Here is a 9,247-nt window from a genome sequence, read left to right on the forward strand (position 1 = left end):
TCTCTCTCTCTCTCTCTCTCTCTCTCCCTCTGCCCCACAAAGCTCTTAAGGGTTCTGAGAAAAAGAAACATGGTCTACAGGACATAGACTTTGTCTCCTGCTTCTCCCCTTCCCCTATGAACCTGGGCTTACACGCTTATTTAGCATCCCATGCTCCTTGTGCGGGACTGATCTTCAAGTCCCCATTCGAAGAGAAAGCTATTATTGATTCAGTTAGTTTCTCCTTCTGAGGAAGCAGCTTTGTTTAGATAGACTATTTTCAAAGTCCTTTAAAGAAGTATGTAAATTCCTGCATAAATGCTTTCCGTTTTGTTTAAAGGCAATCAAAAAAATTCAACAACTCTTCTCACTACAGAAATATTTCATGAAAGTTCCATTTCATAGTAACAAACTCTCCTGGAGAGGCATTTCTAATTTTAAAGTGCACTAAAATTTTTATTATCAGCAACCAGGCATATGGTTTGGAGTCCTGGAAATCAAGATTGAAGAGCTAATACTTTTTATTCTTTGAATGAGTATCTTTTTATGTTTTCCATCGTATATGTCAACCAAACTTTCACTAGTAACAATTTTAAAATTCTCATTTCATTTATCACTTTGAAAGTTTATTGAATATTAAAACAATTGTTGATTTAACAAGTAGTTGCCTAAGACAAGATCTTATAATATACTGCAAAAATTAAAATTAAGCATTTTATTTATTTATTTATTATTTTATTGGATATTTTCTTTATTTACATTTCAAATGTTATCCCCTTTCCCCATTTCACTCACTCCCAGAAACACCCTATCACATCCTCCCTCCCCCTGCTTCTATGAGGCTGTTCCTTCACCCACCCACCCAATCCCACCTCCCCACCCTCAATTCTCCTACACTGGGGCATCTATCTAGCCTTCATAGGACCAAGGACCTCTCCTCCCATTGATGCAGGACAAGGTCATCCTCTGCTACATATGCAGCTGGAACCTTGTGTACTCCTTTGTTGATGGTTTAGTCCCTGGGATTCTGGGGTATCTGGTTGGTTGATAGTGTTGCTCTTCCTATGGGGTTGCAAGCCCCTTCAATTCCTTCAGTCCTTCTTCTAACTCCTCTATTAGGGACCCCAAGCTCAGTCCAATGGCTAGCTGCAAGCATCCACCTCTGTATTTTTAAGGCTCTGGTAGGGCCTCTCAGGAGACAGCCATATCAAGCTCCTTTCAGCATGCACTTCTTGGCATCCACAATAGAGTCTGGGTTTGGAAACTGTATATGGGATGAGTCCCCAGGTGGGACAGTCTCTGCTTTGCTTTTCCTTTAGTCTCTCATCTACACTTTATCTTCATATTTTCTTCTCTGTGTATTTTGTTCTCCTAAGAATGACTGAAGCACCCAAACTTTGGTCTTCCTTCTTATTTTATTTTATTTTTTAACTTATTTTATTAGATATTTTCTTCATTTACATTTCAAATGTGATCCCAAATGTCCCCTATACCCTCCCCTCACCTTGCTCCCCTGCCCACTCACTCCCACTTCTTGGCCCTGGCGTTCCCCTGCATGGGGCATATAAAGTTTGCAAGACCAAGGGGCATCTCTTCCCAACGATGGCTGACTAGGCCATCTTCTGCTATATATGCAACTAGAGACAGGAGGTCTGGGGGTACTGATTAGTTCATATTGTTGTTGCACCTACAGGGTTGCAGACCCCTTCAGTTCCTTGGGTACTTTCTCTAGCTCCTCCATTGGGGTCTCTGTGTTCTATCCTGTAGATGACTGTGGGCATCTACTTCTATATTTGCCAGGCATTGGCATAGCCTCACAGAGATAGCTATATCAGTGTCCTTTCAGCAAGATCTTGCTGGCATATGCAATAGTGTCTGCGTTTGGAGGCTGATTATGGGATAGACCCCTGGGTGGGGCAGTCTCTGGATGGTCCATCCTTTCATCTTAGCTCCAAACTTTGTCTCTGCCACTTCTTTCATGGGTATTTTATTCCCTATTTTAGGGAGGAATGAAGTATCCACATGTTGGTCTTCCTTCTTCTTGATTTTCTTGTGTTTTGGAGATTGTATCTTGGATATTCTAGGTTTCCTTCTTATTGAGCTTCATGTGATCTGTGAATTGTATCCTGGTTATTCTCAGATTTTGGGCTTGTATCCCCTTATCAGTGAGTGTATATCATGTTTTTTGTTTTGTTTTGTACTTTTTTGTGTGTGTGATTGTGTTACCTCTATTTCTATCCATGTGCCTAAGAATTTCATGAATTCATCACTTTTAATAGCTGAGTAGTACTCCATTGTATAAATGTACAACATTTTTCTGTACCCATTCCTCTGCTGAAGGACATCTGGGTTCTTTCCAGCTTCTGGCTATTATAAATAAGACTGCAAAGAACATAGTGGAGCATGTGTCCTTATTACATGTTGGAGCATCTTCTGGGTATACGCCCAGGAGTGGTATAGCTGGGTCCTTAGGTAATACGATGTCCAATTTTCTGAGGAACCGCCATACTGATTTCCAGACAGAGGGTTTTTGGGGTTTTTTGTTTGTTTGTTTGTTTTTGTTTGTTTTGTTTTTTGGTTTTTTTTTTTTGTACCAGCTTGTATTCCCACCAGCAATGGAGGAGTGTTCCTCTTTCTCCATATCCTCAACAGNATCTGCTGTCACCTGAGTTTTTGATTTTAGCCATTCTGACTGCTGTGAGGTGGAATCTCAGGGTTGTTTTGATTTGCATTTCCCTGATGGCTTTGGATGTTGAATATTTCTTTAGGTGCTTCTTGACCATTCAATATTCCTCAGTTGACAATTGTTTAGCTCTGTGACCCATTTTTTAATAGGGTTATTTGGTTCTCTGGAGTCTAACTTCTTGAGTTCTTTGTATATATTGGATACTAGCCCTCTATCAGATGTAGGATTGGTCAAGATCTTTTCTCCATCTGTTGGTTGCTTTTTTGTCTTATTTACAGTGTCCTTTGCCTTACAGAAGCTTTGTAGTTTTATGAGGTCCCATTGTCGATTCTTGATCTTACAGCACAAGCCATTTGTGTTCTGTTCAGGAATATTTCCCCTGTGCCCATACATTCAAGGCTCTTCCCCACTTTCTCTTTTATAAGTTTCTGTGTATCTTGTTTGATTTGGAGGTCCTTGGTCCACCTGGACTTGGCGTTGAGCTTTGTACAAGGAGATAAGAATCAGTCAATTTGCATTCTTCTACATAAGGCATTTTAAAAAGTATATTTTAATGCAATGTTACTTTAATGATATCTCACTCTGATATCTGGAATGCTTCCTCTCAGGCACATTTTTGAATAGGTTTACTCATGGATGGCAGTTGTTAGGAGACAGGAGTTATCCTTGTACTCTAAACTTTATTTTAATACAAAGATATACCTTAGGAAGTATTAGAGGCTGGTATTCAGTATAAACTGTGAATTTTGAAAATACCACGACTAATTTCACATCTAAAAGAATAAAGGCTTTTATCTTTAAAAAATGGTGTGGTTTGTTCCCTAGCTCCTTCAAATTTGGTAAGTGCCTCTAACTTTTAGAAATATAATTTTTATTTAAATTAACTCTTTGATGCCATTAATATGTGGCATGGTATCATGTTACCCATTCAGTCTTTCTGCTTAATGAGCAGTCCTTATGTGTCATGTGTTGGATTGAGTGTTACAATACAGCAGAATTAAGTTATAACCTTCATCCTAATTACATTTATTTGTCAATGTTCAAGGTAGAAAATAACTCAAAAGTCAAATATAATAGAGTGGATTAGATGTTCTTACATGTATTGTGGAGACCAAGGCAAGAGAAGGAATAAAATTATTGAGTGATCTGCAGGCTTGGATGTATATATAACTTGTTAAGTCAAGGAAGTCTGTGATAAAGCAATATTGAATGTGAAGCAAATAAATACATAAATGAAGTTGATATCTTGTCAGAGAACATTCTCAAAACTTTCTGAAGTTGGTCCTATTAGGAAATCAGTGTGGTTAGAGTAAGGAAGTGGAGGGACCAAAAGAACAGAGGACTAAAGCTGGGAATTTGGCACATGATGCAATCACAAAGGGTCTGCTTCTCTATTGAGTTCACAATCTTTCTCTGCAAAGCCATTAGTGAGATTCTGAGCACAGAAATTGTATAATGGTCATCATGATTACTGTGTAGGTTGAAAAGCCTAAGGTAGCTTAGGGGTAGTAATAACAAAAGTGAGGAAATGGCCGAGATGATCTGGCTCTAGATGGACTGAAATTTCAGAGTTAGCGAGTTGATGGATTCAATGTGGCTATAAGAAGAAAATGTAGCACGTTTTGTTTTTACAACTCTCATTATGAAGTTACTGTGAACTGATGTAGGAAACACTGGAGGGGAAGTTTGAGATCATAAACTGGAGTTTGTTTCCAATGGGCAACATTTAAATGGGCTTTTAGTTTTCACAAGAAGATGAAAGACACATTTGAAGTAGGTTTGTGTAGTCTGAGTCAAAGGTAGAATTTGTTTTTTTACCATAATTACCAAGTGGTTGTCATTTGATATCATGCATCAGATAGAGTTCATCCACATGTCAGTGGGGATATGCTTGACCTAGTGGGAATGTGGGCTTATTGGAGTAGTTGTGGCCTTGTTGGAGAAGTATGTCACTGTGGAGGTAGGGTTTTAGATCTTCCTCCTAATTAACCTCTTTGGGGCCAGTCTTCTGTTTACCTTCAGAAGAAGATGTAAATTTTTCAACTCTTCCAGGGCCATGTCTGCCTGCCTTCCTGCTATGATAACAATGAACCACACCCCTGAACCTGTAAGCTAGCCCCAGTTAAATACTGTCCTCATAAGAGTTGCCTTGATCACAGTGTCTCTTCACAGCAATGAAACTCTACCTAGGACAATCCAGGTCATAGAATTACCAGAGGTAGAAGTTCTGAAGAATAGAGGTAGATAAATCATGCAACAATACTGAAAGTGATCCAGCAGTTATGTCTAGTCAATGTTTCACGGAAGCCTCAGGAGTTTTCTGTGGAGGGCAAAGTGATCAACCTTGTCAGACACTGCTAGTGGGTCACGGGAGGACGGAGAACTGACAATTAGATTTCTCAAACCAGAATCCAATATGAATGATGAACAAAAATGGTTTGGTGGAATTATTGAAGAAAATATGACTTGAAGTAAGATGTCACAGGGGAATTAGAGACAAAAAATGCAGTTAAAACTGTATAGTAGTGATAAAAAGATTTTCATTTGCAAGTTTGGAATTGAGCTTGAGGCTGAGTAGGGTGGCACAGATCTGTAATCCCAACATTAGGAGTTTATTGTCATCCTCAGCTACATTTTGAGGTTAATATCAGTGTGTACTGCATGAGGTCCTAACTCAAAAACACAGGACAAAATGAAATTTCATTATTAAGGAGAAACATATATTTCTAACTGAGATTAAAAAAATGGATAATTAAACATGTTAATGTAAAATAACATAAAAACAAGGTGAGAGTCAAGTACTCTTGGGCAAGAAATATCGGGTGAAGACTAAGAACAAAGAAAAGTTTGGTGACTTGTGTAAGAGACTTGAAGTTTTCTGTTCCCATCTCTACCTGCTTCCAGTCTTACCTGCAAAATCTATTTCTTTTCCTAGAGAGATCTATGTGTCCTTGACTGTGCCCTCCTTGTACTGAGTCACACTGAGTTTGTGGATTGTAGCGTGAGTGCACAACATGTTCATCTTTCTGGTCTTGATTATTTTACTCAAGATGATCCTTTCTAGTTCTAATTACCTGCAATTTTCATAATGTCATTGTCTTTAACAGCTGAGTAATACTCTATTGAGTAAATACCAGATTTTCTTTATCCATTCTTTAGTTGAGGGTCATCTAGGTTGTTTCCAGTTTCTGGCTATAAAGAGTAAAGCTAGAATGAATATGGTTGAGTAAGGGTGCTTATGGTCGGATGGAGAATCCTTTTGGTATATGCTTCAAAATAGTATTGCTGAGTCTTGAGATTAATTGAGATCTATTTTTTTTTTTCTGAGGAACCTTATACTGGCTGGTTTTGTGTGTCAAGGTAACACAAATTGGAGCTATCACAAAGAAAGTAGCCTCCCTTGAGGAAATGCCTCCATGAGATCCAGCTGTAAGGCATTTTGTCAATTAGCAATCAAGGGTGGAAGGGCCCATTGTGGGTGGTGCCTTCCCTGGGCTCGTAGTCCTGGGTTCTATAAGGAGGCAAGTCAGTAAGTAACATCCCTCCATGGCCTCTGCATCAGCTCCTGCTTCTTGACCTGCTTGAGTTCCAGTCCTGACTTTCTTTGGTGATGAACAATGTGTGGAAAATGTAAGCTGAATAAATCTCTTCCTCTCCAACTTGTTTCTTAGTCATGATGTTTGTGCAGTAATAGAAACACTAAGACAAATTGGTACCAGCATAGTGGGGCATTCCTCTGACAGCCTGACCAAGTTTTGAAGAGGACTGTGAAAGGACTTTGGATCTTTGGTCTAGAAGAGCCATTGGGTGTTAGGAGTTCTGTGGGATGTTCTGAAGGAGCTTGGAAGATAATGTTGAGAACAGTGCAAATTATGGAGGCCTGGCTTGTGAAATTTCAGAGGGAAGATTAAAGACTCTTATCAGGACTGCTGCTATTTTGATTGTGAAGATTCTGTAGTTTTGGTGAGCTGGGCCTGAAGAATCAGCTGTGATTAATAAGACACCAGAACTACTAAAGTAAAATCTTTGCATTACTGGGATGATTGATGCTGGTTAGCTGGAGCTAAGAAATTAGCAGTGATAAAGAAGGGACCAGCATCACTAAGGTGACATCTTGTGTGAAGTGTTTCTGGAGAGCACAGAGAATCTATGCTCCAGAGGCAGTCACAGTTGTACCTCTAGTTGGCAGCCAGATATGGTAATGTAAAAGAGTCACCCAGGTGATACTGCTTTTGAAACATGAAAGAGTAACATCTGATGCTTGGCACTGAGAGAGGCCACTGGTGAAGGTGCAGCCTCAGTGGCAGTTGAAGGCCCAGGACTGAAGGGGTCATGCAGAGAAGTTGAGGTTTAGCACCATGAAAAGAGCCTAGGAGAGGCTATTTATGAAAGTGCAATTCATTTGCAGGAAAAGACAGCAATATTTTGGAGATGCCAGTACCATGAGATGACCACCAAGAACAGCAGCAGTAGTGTAGTACAGGCAGCTGGAGCCTAGAAGACAAGGTGTGTCCTACAAAGGGCAGAGCTGGAGATGTGATCCAAGCCCTTGGAGGAGCACAGAAAATTGTGAGTAGATCTCAGATATTGGACATTTAGAGTTTGATTTTGCTTTTGAATATGATTGTACCCTGATATTTTCCTCTCTTGAAGTAAGAAAGTATTTTAGTGGAGACCACAGTTAAGAGACTTTGAATCGTAAGAGGACTTTGAATTTCAAAATGGATTGGATATTTTAAAGGGATTGAAATTTTAATATGTCAGAATTTGTAAAGACTGTGAGACTTTAAAAGTTATCTTGGGGTAAGAGAGTAAGGGCTGAGGCTTAATAGTGAGGTGCTTGTGTGACAAGTTGACAAGTGGTCAGTTGTACTAGTTGGTTTTGTGTGTCAACTTGACACAAGCTGGAGCTATCACAAAGAAAGGAGTCTCCCTTGAAGAAATGTCTCAGTGAGATCCAGCTGTAAAGCATTTTCTCAATTAGTGATCAAGAGCTGGAGAGCCCATTGTGGGTGGTGCCATCCTGGGCTGGCTGGTACTCCTGAGTTCTATAAGAAAGCAAGCTGAGCAAGTCAGGTGAAGCAAGCCAGTAAATAGCCTCCCTCCGAGGCCTTGGCATTAGCTCTGGCTTCCTGACCTGCTGGAGCTCCAGTTCTGACTTCCTTTGGTGATGGACAGCAATGTGGAAGTGTAAGCTGAATAAACCCTTTCCTCTCCACCTTGCTTCTTGGTCATGATGCTTGTGTAGGAACACAAACCTCCACATTGATTTCTAGTGGCTAAACTAGTTTGTACTCCCACCAGCAATGGAGGAGTGTTCACTTTGTTCCACGTCCTCGCCAGCATGAGTTGTCACTTGTGTCTTTGATCCTTACCATTCTACCATTCTAACAGATGTCAAAGTAGTTTGATTTTCATTTCCCTGATGGCCAAGGTTGTGGAACATTTCTTACTTTTTTTTTTCTTTTCTTTTTTTTTTTTTTTTCAAATGCAATACCCAACTTTATTTAGAGAATCAAATAAAATATACTCTGAAGGTTAACAAAGATCCTTTTTTTTTCTTTTTTTCGAGATGAGTTTTTTTTCAATTTTTTATTAGATATTTTCTTCATTTACATTTCAAATGCTATCCTGAAAGTCCCTTATACCCTTCCACTGCCATGCTTCCCTACCCACCCACTCCCACTTCTTGGCCCTGGCATTCCCCTGTACTGGGGCATATAACGTTTGCGTTTCTCAGCCATTTGAGATTTATCTGTTGAGAAGTCTCTATTTAGATCTATACCTCATTTTTAAATTGCATTATTGAGTTCATTGATGTTTGTTTCTTGACCTTTTTATATATTTTGGATATCAGCTCTCTGTTGAATGTGGAGTTGGTTGAGACTCACACCACTAGAGGGAGTTCACACCTGCCACTGCCTAGGGAGCCAGGAATCAGAGAGATGTCCTTCCAGAGACCCAGGATAGAACCAATGAATTGATTCCTCATGGTATTCTTCTATACTCGTTGATTGCTGCCTAACCCAGCTGTCACCAGAGTGGTATCATCCAGCAACTTATGACGCAGATGCAGAGACCAACAGCCAAACCCTTAATAGGGTCATGGGAAAACTGAAGAAGATGGGGAGGAAGGATTGTAAGGACCAGAGGGGATGGGGGTACTACAAGAACATTGCCTACAGAATCAACTAAGCAGGGCTCATAAGGACTCACTGAAACTGAAGTGACAAACATGGACCATGTATATATAGATCTGAGCTAGGTCCTCTGCATATACCTTAAGGTTGGGTAGCTTGATTTTTCTTGTGGGACTCTCAATATTAGGAATCAGGAGTATCTCTGACTCTTGCTTGTGCTGGGTTTTCCTCCTCTTTTTCCTCCTATTGGGTCATCCCATACAGTCGTGATATGAGGGTTTGTGCCCAGTCTCATTGTATCTTGCTAGATCATGTGCATTGAATATCCCTGGAAGACCTGAATATTTTTTTAAAAACAGAAACAGAAGAGGAGTGGATCTGGAGGAGAAGGGAGGTAGGGAAGGGACTGGGAGGAGTGGAGGGAGGGGAAACTGAGGTCAGC

Source organism: Mus pahari, chromosome 19, assembly GCF_900095145.1.
Source record: "Mus pahari chromosome 19, PAHARI_EIJ_v1.1, whole genome shotgun sequence".
NCBI lineage: Eukaryota > Metazoa > Chordata > Mammalia > Rodentia > Muridae > Mus > Mus pahari.